Source organism: Neovison vison, chromosome 8, assembly GCF_020171115.1.
Source record: "Neovison vison isolate M4711 chromosome 8, ASM_NN_V1, whole genome shotgun sequence".
In the NCBI taxonomy this organism is placed as follows: Eukaryota; Metazoa; Chordata; class Mammalia; order Carnivora; family Mustelidae; genus Neogale; species Neogale vison.
Window position 1 is genome coordinate 52,995,608 of NC_058098.1, and position 14,845 is coordinate 53,010,452.

The 14,845-nt window shown below is 53.9% G+C and overlaps 1 long non-coding RNA gene across 1 annotated transcript; it reads left to right on the forward strand.

Moving 5' to 3' along the window:
* The first annotated feature begins 10,829 nt into the window (after positions 1-10,829).
* On the forward strand, positions 10,830-14,206 carry LOC122915661. The gene is made up of 3 exons (XR_006386074.1): positions 10,830-10,977; positions 11,184-12,228; positions 12,623-14,206. It is a non-coding gene; the product is annotated as an uncharacterized LOC122915661 (long non-coding RNA).
* The last annotated feature ends 639 nt before the right edge of the window (positions 14,207-14,845 follow it).

The following is a 14,845-nucleotide window of genomic DNA, read 5'->3' on the forward strand; positions in this document are numbered from 1 at the left end:
GGCTTCTTATATAGCAAGGTGTGTGGGTTCCATCTTTTTGGGTGAGCATCTCCCCAAAGAGAGAAAGCCAGGTGGAAGTACTATGACTCAGTATCCCCAAAGCTTCTCGTCTGCCGTACCCTACTGGTCAGAGCAGTCACAACTCACTGGCCCAGAGTCAAGATTTTATTTATTTATTTGACACACAGAGATCACAAGTAGGCAGAGAAAGAGGAGGAAAGAGGCTCTCTGCGGAGCAGAGAGCCCGATGCGGCACTCGATCCCAGGACCCTGGGATAATGACCTGAGCTAAAGGCAGAGGCTTTAACCCACTGAGCCACCCAGGCGCCCCTAAACAAAATCTTAAAAAAAAAAAAAAAAAAAGGTGGAAGGCGAACAATGGATGGGTAGGCATCCAACACTGCTGGAGCATAAGATGTAAAAAGGAAGCAACCTAATATAGGGCTACAAGGCTAGGTCAGGCCAAGTGCTGGAGGGTCTTAAAAATTACCCTTAGGAGAATGTTTACAGGTAAAGAAAGATTTTGGAAAGCCCAGGACTCCTTCTCCCTCATTCCTGTCACCCAGCACCTACTCTGTGCCTGATAAGAAAATACCTAAGCCTCTCTATGGCTGACCAAAGCAAAGGAACTCTCAGGATTGGTCTGTGCTCTTGAAGTCAGTGTCCAGGACAGCTAGACTCCAGCCCCTACCCTTGACCCTGGGTGTGCATGCGTCTACACCTACCTGGGCCCAGTCTCTTGGCTCCTGAGTCCCACGGATGCTACTACTTGGGTAGCAGAGAGAGACCCTTCAGAAATGCCCTTCCAAGGGCACCTGGCTGGCTCAGTCAGAAGAGCATGGTACTCTTGATCTCAGGCTTGTGAGTTCAAACCCTACCCTGAGTGTAGAGATTACTAAAAAATAAATAAACATGAAAAGAAAAGAAAAGCCCTTCCACATCCATTTGGAATGGTCCTGGGCAGAACAAGACCCACACTTCACACACACGCACAGAAGCACACATGCACAGGCCCACTAGGTGTAAGCCAAGGGGACAGCATCATAGCAAGAAGAGAGCATTTGCTTGGTAATTAGGAGTCCTGTGTAATCATCTGGTCTCTGCCCAACGAGCCATGGGCTTGGGGGTCATTTACCCTTCTGGTACTTGCCAGCAAGGGCAAGAACTGCACCAGATAGGAGTTTTCCCCAAGTGTGGTCACAGGAGATCGGCAATTAAAATCCCCTTGCTTGGAAACTACCATGAGCTATCAGCACACACACCAACAGAAGGGCTCTGATGACAAAGATGGGCAACACCAAGCGCTGACTGGTAAGGAGAGCAACTGGAACTCTCAGACTTTGTTGGTGGGAATGCAAAATTGTATGCCCACTTTAGAAAGTCTTTTGGGAGTACCCACTAAAGCTAAGTCCCTTCCCTATGACCTGGCAATTCCACTCCTAGAGAGCTACCACCCAGACATAAAACATATGTCCACAAAAGGGACTCCTACCAAATGATCATAGCAGCTTTATTTATAACAACCCCAAATTGGAAGCAGTCCAGGTGTCCATCAACAGGTGAACCGATAAACACGAAGAAACCAAACTACTGATACAGGCAACATTGGTGGACATCAAAAACATTTAGGCTGAGCGAGAGGTCAGAAACAGGAGTGAATGCCATATGACTCCACTTATCACAATCTCCAAGCAGGTGAAACTTAACATGATGACAAAAGTCAGAACAGTGGTCTCTTGGAGGCCAGGGACAGGTGCCGGGCAGCAGGAGGGAGCCTTGAAAAGAGGATCCATGGAAGTTTCTCGAATGTTAGATTTGCACTATAATTTCATAGGATGTAGGTTACGTTTGTCAAAACGCATAAACCCGCAACAGGTAAGATCTGGGCACTTACTGTTCTACCTTAATTTAAAAAAAAAAAAAAATCAGATCATCTGGACTGCCTGTTAAAATGCAGCCTGGGCACCCAGACCGACTGAGTCAGGGAGGCCTCTGGAGTGGAGCCCGGGAATCTGCATTCTCCACAGCCTCTAGCTTCAGGGAGAGTCTTCGATTGGAGACCCATGTCCCCAGGGCCAATTCCCCCCCACCCCAAGCGCCCCAGCCGCCCGCGATCCCACCCAAGTCTCCCGCTCTCCCCAAACCCCCGGCCCTCTGCCCAGTCGCCCCTGGTAACCAAGAAAGGGCTTGAAAACCCTCAAAGTGCAGCCGCCCGGGGAGGGCCGTCCGCAGTGTCAGCGAGACAAGGGCAAATACAAAATGCGGGGTAATTGGCGGTTTTCTAATTCTCGGCCCTTTGTGCGGCCGCGCGGAGCCGGGGCCGAGCTCCCAAGCCCGGGCCTTTCAGCCGCCGGGGGCCGGGCCTCCGCGCTGCCCGCGCTCCGCAGCGCATAATTAATTGGGCTTCACAGGGCCCCGGACAAAGGCGCCCATTCACCCCGCCGCTCCTCCCCCCCGGGGATATTGTTATTTCTAAAAACTGCAGCCAGCTGGGCCGCAGAGAAACGTCAGCTCTGTGGGAGAGTGAGCGCCCAGGCCTCGAGGAGAGAGGGAGCTCTGTCTCTGCGCCCGGAGCGAGCGGGATTAGAGCCGGCCAGCGAGCCTGGGGTGGGCAGGGGGCCCGGGGTCTTTTCTGAAGTCTGCACAAGTCCTCAGAAAGCCTCTGAGATTTCCATGGGGCCCTGGAGAAGGGCGCCATGGAAATGGTAATGGGTGCATTGAGGCTAGTTCTTAGGGAAGGAGAAGGGGGTGCGTTCTGGCGCCCCCTGAGCGTGGCACATCTCCCGAGTGGGAGGGGCGGTGGCTGGCTGGCTGGCGGGGGAGGGGGTGGGCAGGGTGCCCCCACCTGTACTAGGCTTTCCCAGATAACAGGCAGAATGAGTCCATGAAATAAAGGCCCGCGTCTTCCTCTCCCGAGCCTGAGGTGAAGTCAGGGAGCTCGGATGTGAAGACCCCCTGGTCACCTGGCTTCCCCTCCAGACACCACCCGGGAGCTCACTCCAGACAATACCTAGGCCGAAGCAGCCTTTCAAAGTCTGGGCCGGGGCTACTTTTCCTAAGTCTCCGAGCACCTCGGAAGCCCACCCATGCCGGATTCCCTCTCAGCATGCTGCGGGGAGCCAGTGCAATCGCCCCACTTCCCATTTCACAGAGAAGGAAACAGGCCCAAGGAGGTTAACCGGCTCGCCCGTGATGACAGAGCAGGGCTGGAACTGGGTGTGCTGGCTGTGTGCAAAAGCAGAACAGAAGGGAGAGGCAGCTGGAAAGGGAGGCTTTACCTCCTGCCCAGAGCGGTTCTTGACTGTGCAGGCCCCGTCTGTTCTCTCCTTTCTCTGGCCTCTCCTTGCGTGAGACTGATCTGCCTCATCGAATGCCTCCAGCATGCTCTGTTTCGTGGGTTCACTGAGGTTTCTCCAACCCACTCCATCCCAGGCACGGTTTGAGTGCTGGTGCAGAGATCACATTGGTTTTGTGTCCAGGCCCAGGGTCGGTAGAGCTCCAGCCAAGGCTCACTGGACGTGAGTAGCTTCTCATGACTCCAGGGGCAAGTCCTTCAGGCTGTGTTCCCCCTCAAAGCTCAGCGCCCTCCCCAGGCCTCTCAGAGGGCCTGGTCCCCAGCTCAGCAGTGCTGGGCTTCCCCTTTGCCACCAGCCACCATGTGCCAACACGCCCCCGTTCGTTCCTCCTCCCAAAGCCGAGAGCAGTCATGAACAACCAGCATGGATTTCCAAAACCTCAGCATCCTGAACACCTCCCAGAACAAGCAGGGCCTTTCCAGAGCCCTGCCCATCCCAGCCCACCTCATGGAGACGTTCTGTCCCTCAGCTATTCTTTGGAAAATGTTCCCTGAGCCTAAGACTGCCAGTCCTGAGCAGGGCCACAGACCAAGCCATAGGGCCTCGTCCTGTGAAGGAGGGAAAGGAAGCCTCCCTGTATTTGCAGAAGAGCCCGGGCTGGCCTCCAAGGCCCGGAGGGGGTGCCCAACCAAGCTCCCTCCGCTTCCGCCAGGCCATGTTGCACACTAGAAAGCCAGTGTCCTCCAGTGTTCACATCTGTGGCTGGGAGAATGTACAGAAAACTCAAAAGCAAAGTGAAGGAGAAGAGAGCAGCTTAGCCAAGACCTGGCCAGGCCTCTCAGGGGACTGACAGGCTGTCTGGTTGCAGGTCGACTCAGGCATGGCCAGTAGACCTTCCCTGGGGGCCCCAAGCACCACCAGCAGGGGCACCAAGCAAAAAAAGAGGCTAGCTGTCTGCCACTCAGTAATCCGATGGGGTCTGGGTGTAGAGTGATCCGATGGGGTCTGGAAATAAGGCTCAGCCATAAGGGAACCACTAGATGTCAAACAATATCCTTGAAATACACCCTGAAGTATTGAAGGACAAAGGAGCAAACATGCCTCTGACGCGTTCTCAGATGAATCCACAAAATGTAAATAATCGGTGAGACAAGGCTTACAGAAATTACTTGTAACATTCTTATAATTTCTCTGAAGTTTGAGATTTAAGCGCGCACACACAGCACAGCATCGGTATTTCAAATTCCATACCCAGGGCTTGACTTCAAGTCTCCTGCGGTCCCCGCTCCCACTCAGGTGCATGACAAGTGGCTTTCACTATCTTCCGTTATAGTGGTTTGTGAACCCAAGTTCGTTAGAAAAGTCCTTAAGGGTAAGGCCTGTGCTCTATATAATCCAACTGCAGCTAGCTCCGGGCTTTGTGAACCGTAAGCATTCAGCCAAACCTGGCGTCCGCCCATTGGCCATGGAAAGTTTCCAGCTCTGAGAGCAATGGAAGGAGAAAGAGAGGGGCTGGCCAATGGAAAGAAGAAACAGGAAAGATGGCCGAGTCCAAACAAACTTCCCAGGCCAGCACACGCATGAGATTTTTTTCAAGGTCAGCAGTCAGACCCCCCTAATCAGATTTTTCCATCCTTCTATAAAGCTTGGAAAGTGCCTCACCTCCAGTGGGGCAGCCTGGTAGGGTCCACCCAGAGCACATACATACACGGCCTGAACTTGGCCATGTACAATTCAATGTGTAAGAACCAGAAATGCATCTATTTTGACAGTGCCTTGTTCTCTGAGTATATCATGTGGGTGACTCTTGTCTCTTCTCTCCAATAAGACCACAGGGGCAAGGGCCGAGCCTCCTTCTCCTTCCCCCAGTGGGTGCCCTCATGGGCTCAGGAGGAGCACGGACCCACATGGGCCCTTCTCAAGTGCCTGTGCCCTGGACTGTGTCTGGTTTGCATTCTCCTACATCCCTAGCATTTAGCACAGTGGAGCGCCCAAATCTGGTGCTCTAGACACCCATGAAACACTCACTAAAAGTCTTGCTGAGCTGAGTCAAGTTGCCTGCTGTGCCAAGGGCATACTGAGCAAACTCTTTGAGAGTTGTGCTTCTGACCTTGGATGCTCACCATCAAGGCAGCAGAGTTCCCCCGGGGGACCTTGTGACTTAGGCAGCCCCTAACGGCTCCCCCTTTCGACCCATCCTCAAAGCCAGTCCCTCAGGCTGCTGACTCTGCCGTGTCCCTGAAAAGGCATTGGCACTGTCTCTGTGGCCCGTGTGACACAGTCTGTGTTAGGATGGAGAGTCTCTGCTGCTGAGTCCTCTTCTCATGGTCCCATCAGTTAGAGTCACTTGGGACAAGAAGCTTTGTTCGGCAAATTTCCTGTGGGGGCAGGACCTTCTGTAAGAGAACTCTGGACCAAAGTCGGAGCCCCCCAACCCCCACCCCCTCGCTGCAGCTTCACATACACACATGGACAAGGCTTAGTGTGGGGACAGCAGAGTGTGGCATCCTGAGGGTGCCAGAGATTGAGAGGGAACAGCGGGCTTGGTGGGGACAGGGGGAGTGTGACCAGAATGGTCATCGGGAGCTCTGGTTTTCTTCCTGGTATCTGGGGTTGGGACACTCGTTACTGGATAGTGGGACTACTAGCAGGAACAGAAAGCCAAGGCCCTGGAACTCTTCCAGGAGTCCAAGCCCGGGGCTGGGAGCCTTGTGCAGTATTGTTCCTGCTGCTGCCATGGGGCCTGTCAGTCCAGGGAGGGGTCAGATGCATTCCTGGCCTCAGGGACAGAAGGACTCAAGCTGCCCAGAGATCTCTACGCACCTTGGGGGGAGCGGGGAGCATCCCCCACTGTGGGGCTGAGCCATCTTGACAAAGCTTCTCTCTCTGTCTCTGCACTTCTCACCATCTCCCTGTACCCCTTTAGAGGAAACCATTCACTGGGCCTTGGGGGCAGGGCTGGCCATGCTCCCAGCACACTCAGTGTTTGCTTCCAATCTAAGAAAGAGCCAGACTCCCAAGCTGGGAACTCATTCTCCCCGCCCCCTCCTTTTCTGTTCTTTTCTTTCCTTTTTCTGTCTCCTTCGCTTTACCCCCAACTACTCCCCCAACCCCAAAAGCTTCCAAAGTGACACCATGTGGGCCCAAATCAAACCCTTGTCTTCAGGCCCTTGCTGGCATCTCTCCCAGATCACCCACCTTCCTCCTCCCGCTCTGCAACGCAGCCACCCTCCTCACCCCCCACCCCCGCCATTCCTCTTTGTGGACAACTTTCTAAATGCAGCCAAACTTCCCCTTTCAGTCCATGGGCCCTGCAAAACAGCTGCAAAAAGTCAGCAGCTCTGCAAAAGTTCTCTTGCAAATCGAGGCTGAGAGCAACACTCTTTGGCTCTAACCATTGCTTCCCCCACCCAGGCTCTGGAAGGCTAGCCTCCTCCCCCAGTAAACAGTGGGGAGACCCACTGGTACACGCTCTCAGGGACACAATCTCCCCGAAGGTCTAATCTAGAGAGAACTTCCTGAGAGGCCCTGCGGAGTGTAGTCAGTGGGAGGAGACAGCCCAATCCTTGCCTGCAGACCTGACCTGGCAGAGCCCCGTGGGACCCCTGGACGTCCACTTACACACTGCCCCCACATGTCCACACACAGAGGCTTCAGGTTTCTAGAATGAAAGGATGCATTGGATGGTTTTCTGGGCCCCTTCCGAGTCTAAAATGCCATAGATCTATCATCTCTCCTTGGGGTACTCCTGCCCGAGAGAGAAGGAACTTTGCCCAGGGACACAAGGCTGGCTGAGGGCTGTCTGACTGTGACCCAGATCTCCTAAACTCCATCCCGTGCTCTCTCTCTGGCACTCAACCCTCACTAAAACAGTGGCTTTCACTCCTGGTCACTCATCAGAATCATATGGGGAGATTTCACATCCTATCAGTCACCAGGCCTCGCTCCAGAACAAGGAGATCAGAATCTCAGGTCGGATCCTGGTTATTCGACTGTTTGGAAAGTTACCCAGGTGATTCTGACCCAGCAGTCAGTTTAGAACCATTGCAGACAAGTCTTCTAGAAACTGAAGATGAAGCTCTAAGCCAGAAGCACCTTCCTGCTCCCTTCCAGGTCCCCCGAGGCCTCCACATGCACTCCAGGGCACACGGTGCCCAGGACCGCAGTCCAGGAACTAGAAACCAACCTCAGTCAGAGGCAGGGGGCCTCGGGGGTGCTGCTCCAGCCCTCTGAGGGCTTTGTGTGAATTGAGAAAAGAAAAACAGAGAAGGGAAACTGTAGCAGAGCCGAATGCAGTGAAGGAGAAAGACAAGAGAAAGGGGAAGAGCCCTGAGGTCAGAGAGTCATGTGAATGGCATTTAGGGAACAAAGCCCCTCCACCGTGCCCTCTGTCCCCCCTTCATCAATCATCGGAGGGGGCCTGGTAAAATGGGCTCTTCCTCCAGCACTCAAGGCACGGAGGGTATCACAGCCCATAGAGACCCAGGACGGTAAGTGCACAGCCAGAAATTTGCCCCTTCCAAGTCTGTGAGCCCCGCCAGTCCTCTCCACGGGCAGAGCTAGCAAAGAGCCCTCGCTGTACCTCCTCCACTCACCAGAGCCGGTGGCTCGTGTCAGACATTTAAGCAACATCACTTGGCCATTTCTAGACCCGAATAAAGGCCAATCCAACATCCAAGACACCTGGCATCCCATCAAAGGGGTCCAGGTGGCGCCATGTGACCTCCAGCAAGCCACCTCCCTGCCCTCGCTGGGCTTCTGTGCCTGATCTGCAGGCACATTCAGGAAGAGGCAGAGGCATATTCGGAAAGAAAGGATATGGCTGGAGGCAGGATGGGGGGAGAGGGGTTCAACGGCCTGGGGTCCAGGGCCAGAGGACTGGGCTAGTGTCCTGGGTCCTCTGCCACACACTAGCATCCTACACTCTGGGCCTGCGAGTCCTCAGTTGCACAGTGACAGCTGACAAAAAGGGAGAAGGCCGCAGAAGTCGAAACCAACATGGCACTGACACCTGGAATGTGCAAGGACTGCCCTCTGCTAGTCAGAAGCAGATGGCGACCCCAAGTGAAAAGAGGGCCCAGAAGGTGAGCAGGCAGTGAACAGAGCGGCAAGAAGAAGCACAAACTGGATATGGAGTTGGGACGCCAGAGAGGTTTCTGTCCGGGACGGATGTCAGTGAGGAATGGCGGAAGGGATGGCCATTCCCAGCCCGGGGACAGTGCCCTGCCATCTCTACTAGGGGACATTTGGCAACGTCTGGAGACCTTTTTGACTGTGGGGCTGCTCCTGGCATCCAGCGGGCAGAAGCCAAGCATGCTGCCAGCTACCCTACAAGGCACAGGACAGGCCCCACAGCAAAGGAGTTTCAGCCCCTCCCCCTCACATCGATAGCACGGGAGCTGAGAAGCCTGTCCCAGACAGACACGCAAACAGGTTAGGTGAGGGGGTCTGGCCGGGACAGCACGGGAAATGTGCCACCAGCTGCTGCGGCACAGGACCCCCGAACATAAATCAGATAAATGACGGTCACGTGGGTTCCTAACTGTGTGGCTCAGAGTAGAGCGTTCAGTTAGTGTTGGCTTTCCTACGGGGCGTCCAAAGTCCTCACCTCCTCTGTTTGCTCCAGCAGCACAGCCACAGTAGAACCCGGGGAGGGACCGAGGGCCGTGGTCACTGGAGGGGGCAAGGAAGGGAACGGGAAAAGGCGGTGGGAGGGCCTCGGGTAGGGAGGGAAGAGGAAGAGAAAGGAGACAGTGCAAGTTTCAGTGTTTCGCAACATCACAGAAATACCCAGAAAGCCAGAGGGGGCTTCAGGGAGAACTTTAAATTGAGCAAGTTCTCTTCTCAAATTCATGGAAAAATCCCTATTCGCACCCTCTGGTTCAGGAAGACCAGACCTCCCTCACCTCCACAGCGGCCTAGAAACCACTTTCCCCCTGCCCTCCGCCGCCGCCAAGCCTTGTGCCATTTTCAGACCTTTGTGTCCTCCTCCCCGGTGCTTCTCCCACCCACCCCAGCCAGCTCTCCATGTGTTGCTTTCCAGGAACTCCGGTCCCACTCTGGTCCCACTAGAGCCCGAAGCAACGAACGAGATACATACAAAATAATCATAATAACTCCTAACAATCCCATCTGTTAGAAATCAGTGTCTGGATAGAAGTCATCTCCCTTGCGTCACAGGTCAAGAGATCCCTGAGGGTTCTTCTAGTTGAACCCCGCATCCGAGCTTCCAGGCAGCCCAAGTAAAATGAGAATGGGGGTCAGTTTCCCAAGTCCCCTTGCCCAGAGGTCAGAAGCCCACCGATTGCTCTGAGGATATGGAGCTTTGCCAGGAACTAGAACCTAAAATATATTTCCCTCTAGGTCTTACAAAGAGCACTGACTGGGGCAGCAGGAACTAGCAGCAGCAGCATCCCAAAATAAACGCGGCAGCCTGCCTCCTCCAGCCATTTTTCCACAAAGCCCCATCATAAGGGAGGGACATAATAAAGATTTTGTGGCAGCTGAATCATGTGGTCCAAGAGCAACTCAGCTTCATGAGAGCCCGACTCGATTCAGGGATAAGTCTCATCTGGAAGAATGGATGGAATGCATGGCCTTTAAATAACCCCCATGAACTTTATTTCTCTCAACTGAGCTTTTGATAAAACTCGGGCAGCGGGAGGCAGCTGCTGGTTGTAACCGCTGACAAGGGTCTGGCAGGCAGACTCTGGCGCTGGGCGAGGATGGGGCTGTCGGGTCCTGGCACCTGCAGAAGCATCATTCACAGATTCAGCCACTCGAAGACTCCCCCAGAGGCCCGGAACACGCACAGCTTTCCCATTTTGCTCTGGCCCGACGTGGAACTGGACTAAGAGGCTGGTGGAAAGAGGGGCAGGATTCGGAGGCCGCAGGGATGCGCACCAGCCCTGAGCCCTGCCTCGCTGGGAGTTATGATTAAGGACAAGGATAGCTTTGCATGATCGTGGGTCCAGGCACGAAGTCATACCCCAGTTCATCGTCACAGCTGAGCTCCTGGGGAGATACTATGACTGTGCTCATTTTACAGACGAAAAAACTGAAGCCCAGAGAGCTTCTCAAGGAAGAATGGAAGCTCTGATGCCCACTCAGGTCTGTCCGGTTCCAGAGCTCACGGGTTTTGTAACCACGACACCGTGAGCCCCTGCCACACAGGATGAGGGATGAAACCTGTGGGAAAAGTGAAATGGCGATTAATTTGTGGCACGAGAACACAGGAAACCCATGACTCTCAGAATGCGATTTTGGAGAAAGCCAGAAGCCTACAGCAACGTGCTGAATTTAAGGCTGTAGGGCTTCTCAAAGCCCTCTCAAGTCCAAGGGCTGCTGGGTTGTAAACATCAGCTGTACCCAAGTTCCTGTACAAGTCGGGGGCGGGGGAGGCAGAGGTGTTGCAGGGAAGGGCCCAGATTAAACAAAGCCTGCCACAACCAAGCTCAAGGCACCACCACCACGCCCCGCCCCGCAAAGCCACTGGGGATCCCACCCACAAGCCAGTGAGCGAGCAGTGCAGAGCCCAGCAGTGTGGGAGCCCAGGACCAGGCTGCTTGGGGCCCGGGATCCCTGCTGGACACAGCTCTCTATGTATCCTGTCACATCCGGGGAAGTCAGCAGGTGGGAACATCCAGGAAAAAATAGAACCGTGAAGCTGTCTTCCCAGCAGGTAGGTCTGTGAGCTCAGGGAGGGAAAGCCCCATCTCCTTCCACTGGTCACACTGACCTTCTTTAGAAGGTCTCTTTAGACTGGAGTCAGGAGTGTCTAGACCACAGGAAAGCTTTTCCCATCAGTGAGCAACATGCTGACAAGCAGGGCTTCGGCTCAGCCCCGTGAAATCTGATGACTCAGGAGGACGTGCTGTCTCTCCACAGGCTTGTTTGCTGGGCGCTGGCACTGGGCCCTCTCCGGGCCAGGTGTGAGAGTAGGGAGAGAAGCCCAGGCCTTACCCTCAAAGGGTGTACAGTCTAGAAGAGGGCACGGATGTGGAAACACCTCAGTGTGTCTTCATGAGAAAACTGAAAAAAGGAAGGAAGTGAGGTAAGGAGGGATAAGCATACAAAATAGATCAAGAATCTAACCACTTCTCCCCCTGCCCCCACTCACTGTCACCACCTTTGTCTCTCGATTAGCCCAGATTATTGCAGCGGGGTCCTCAGCACTGCAGGCCTGCTCCTACCACAGGGGTTTGGGACTTGCTGCTCCCATTGCCCTCGGACAGGTGTCCTTATGATTCAGCATCTTTGTGTCTCTGTCCAAATGTCCCTTCTCAGGGAGGCTTCCCTCTCATCAAGGCCGCCCAGTTACAGTTCACAAGGTTCCTTTCTCTGCCAGCCCACAAATGCTGTGGTAGGTGCAGTCCAGGTGGTTTCTCTCACAGACTCCTCACAGCCTGCTCTCCTGAGGCCTTCAGGACAGGTTTCCCATTGGCCTCGGCTAGAGACAGTTTTCATAGCCCTTAACCTTGCTAATGTCAGCCAGTACCCTGGAATCAATCCTGCTTCCTTCAACTTACTTACCTGGAGCTGGTCCTCTCCTGTATGGGGGCGTGGGAAATTCCAGCAGAGCCTGGGTGCACCCTGCCCCCTTGACTGAGCTTAGCCCTGACCTACTGTAGCAGGCCTGGGTAACTGGTCACCAAACTCATGTCCTCCTCTTCCTGGGCACCGAGCTGGAATACACTTCCACCTCCTTCGTCATCAAGGGTGGCCAACGGAGTGTGAGCTGAAGCCATGCGTCTCTCCTGTGGGCTGAGGACATTAAGAAACACACGTGCCTCGTCTACCTCCCTTTCCCCTGCTGCCGCGATCACGTGGCCTAGGAGATGGTGGAGTCCTGGGGACAGAAGGAGCTGGAGTGCCTGGATCTCCCCTTAGAGGCAGGCTGCCTGCCAGTCAGAGTACCCACCTTGGACTTCATGTGAGTAAAGACTAAACCTTGTGGGACGCCTGGGTGGCTCAGTTGGTTGGACGACTGCCTTCGGCTCAGGTCATGATCCCGGAGTCCCGGGATCGGGTCCCGCATTGGGCTCCCAGCTCCATGGGGAGTCTGCTTCGCTCTCTGACCTTCTCCTCGCTCATGTTCTCTCTCACTGTCTCTCTCTCAAATAAATAAAATCTTTAAAAAAAAAAAATAAATAAACCTTGTGACAAGCCTGCGTGTTGGAGTTTGGCTCCTCCATGAATTTAGTGTTTAATGGCCTGTCTCTCTAGGGACGGTGGGCCTGCCCTCAGGCCAGCGCTCCCTCACCCCCCTTTCCCCCACCCCCCCTTTTCCCACCTGAACTTTCTCCTCTCTTCCTGCCCCATCCCAGGCTTCCAGGGATGACAGCCGCTGATGAGTGAACGCTCTCTGCTCCGGAGATCTGCGTGCTGCTGTGGAAAGCAGCCTGGCAATGCAGGAAGGCTCTTCCCATGACCTTTCTGGAAGCCTGAATCCAACAGCGTGTGACTTTGGGCGAGACTCCAGCTTTACCGAGATTCAGTTTCCCCATCCTTAAAATGGGAGCAGTAGCCTCTGGCCAGGCCACCTCACAGAGGAAAAGGCGGGAAGCCCCGACCTACAGGAGCAGCTACGCTGAGCGGGTCTCTACGTACATTACCTCTAGTTTAGTACTGAGGTAGGGAAACTGAGGCACACAGAGGTTTCAAAGTAACCTGCTTAAGTTCACCCAATTAGGTAAGTAGTTGCCTCCACTCCTGACTTGGTCCTCCCCATCTTCTCTCCCTTGTGAGTGGCACCACCACCCACCCAGGAGCTCAAATCCGAGAACTCAGGTTATGGCTGACTCCTTGTTTGCCTGCATCTCCCAAAGCCCAGTTACTTTACCCCTCGCCTCCCCAGACAGCTGCCCGATCCAGCCCTTCCTTCCATGTCTGTAGCCACCAGTCTGGTCCAAGACCTCTGCACACCTCTCTGGGACTTCTGCGTTAACCCCCTCAGTGGTCTCACCCTCCAAGAGCATCTTCTAGAAATGCACATCTGACCATGCCAAATCCCAGGTTAAGAGAGATCAGTGGCTTCCTACTGCTCCTGTGACAAAACCTTGCTGTGGTCCAGCCAGCAAGAGCCAGCCTCATCTTGAATGCCATCTGCCCACCCGTCTCCTCTCCATTCCAGTCAGGGCAGAATTCTCCTTGGTCCGTGAACGCTCACCAACTCCCTCCTTGGTGGGAGCGGCCTTTGTATATGCTGTTCCTTCTGTGTGCGATACTTTTCCTTCCCCGCTTCACCTAGTGTAGCCTTGATCACCCTTCATGTCTCAGGTCCAGTGTCACTTCTTTGAAAACTTGTCCCTGACCTCTGTGACAAGGTAACACCCCTTACATCCCTCAACACCGTTACTAATCTCTGTCTACTTGAGCTGTTATTTGGTGAACATGCATCTCCTTTCCATGACTTGAAGCTCTGTGAGGACAGGAACGGCGACCATTTTGCTCACCATTGAAACCAGTGCCTGCACCATGTCTGACCCATAGCAGAACTTCTACATTGGCTGAGTGAGGCAATCCTTGAAAGTGGAACTTGAAATCCAAGTGCGCCTGGCTCCTCGCTCACCAACGTTGTGAGGAATTGTATTCGTCTGCTCAGGCCACCATGGCAAGAGACCGCAGACTGGGTGGCTTAACCAACAGGAATGTATTCTGTCATCATTCTAGAGGCTGGAAGACCCAAGTTAAGGTGCTGGCAGACGTGGCTTCCAGTGAGACCTGTCTCCTCAGCTTGCAAACGCACATTCTTGCTGCGCCCTCATGTAGCCTTCTCTGTGTGCACCCAAGGAGAGAGAGGGAGAAATCTGTTGTCCTTTCTTATAAAGACACCAGGAGGGGCATCCAGGTAGTTGAGTTGTTAGGCATCTGCCTTCTGCTCAAGTCATGATCCCAGGATTCTGGGATCCAATCCCACTTCCAGCTCCCTGCTCAGCGGAAAGCCTGCTTCTCCCTCTCCCACTCCGTTTGCTTGTGTTCCCTCTCTCTTGCTGTGTCTCTCTCTGTGAAATAAATAAATAAATACTCTTTAAAAAAAAAAAAAAAGACACCAGTACTGTTAGAGAAGGCCCACCCTTGTGACCCCGTTTAATATTTACTCCTTCAAGGCCCCATCTCAAATACAGTCCCATGGTCAGTTAAGTCTTCAATTTAGGGGGACACAATTCAGTTCCTAACATTCTGCCATCTTGCTCCCCAAATTCACATCGTTCTCCCGTGCAAAATACATTCACTCTGCGATGCCTGGGTGGCTCAGTTGTTAGGTGTCTGCCTTCGGCTCAGGTCATGATCCCAGGGTCCAGGGATCAAGTCCAGCATCGGGCTTCCTGCTCAGCAGGGAGTTTGCTTCTCCCTCTGCCTGCTGCTCCCCCTGCTTGTGCTCTCTCTCTGACAAATAAAAAATAAGTAAAATCTTTAAAAAAAAAATACAGTCACCCCATTCAACAGCCCCAAAGTCAACCCATCCATCATCAAGTCAGAAGTCTCCCTAAACGTCGTCTAAATCAGGGTTGGGTGAGGCTGGAGGTATGATTCATCCCAAAGCAGAA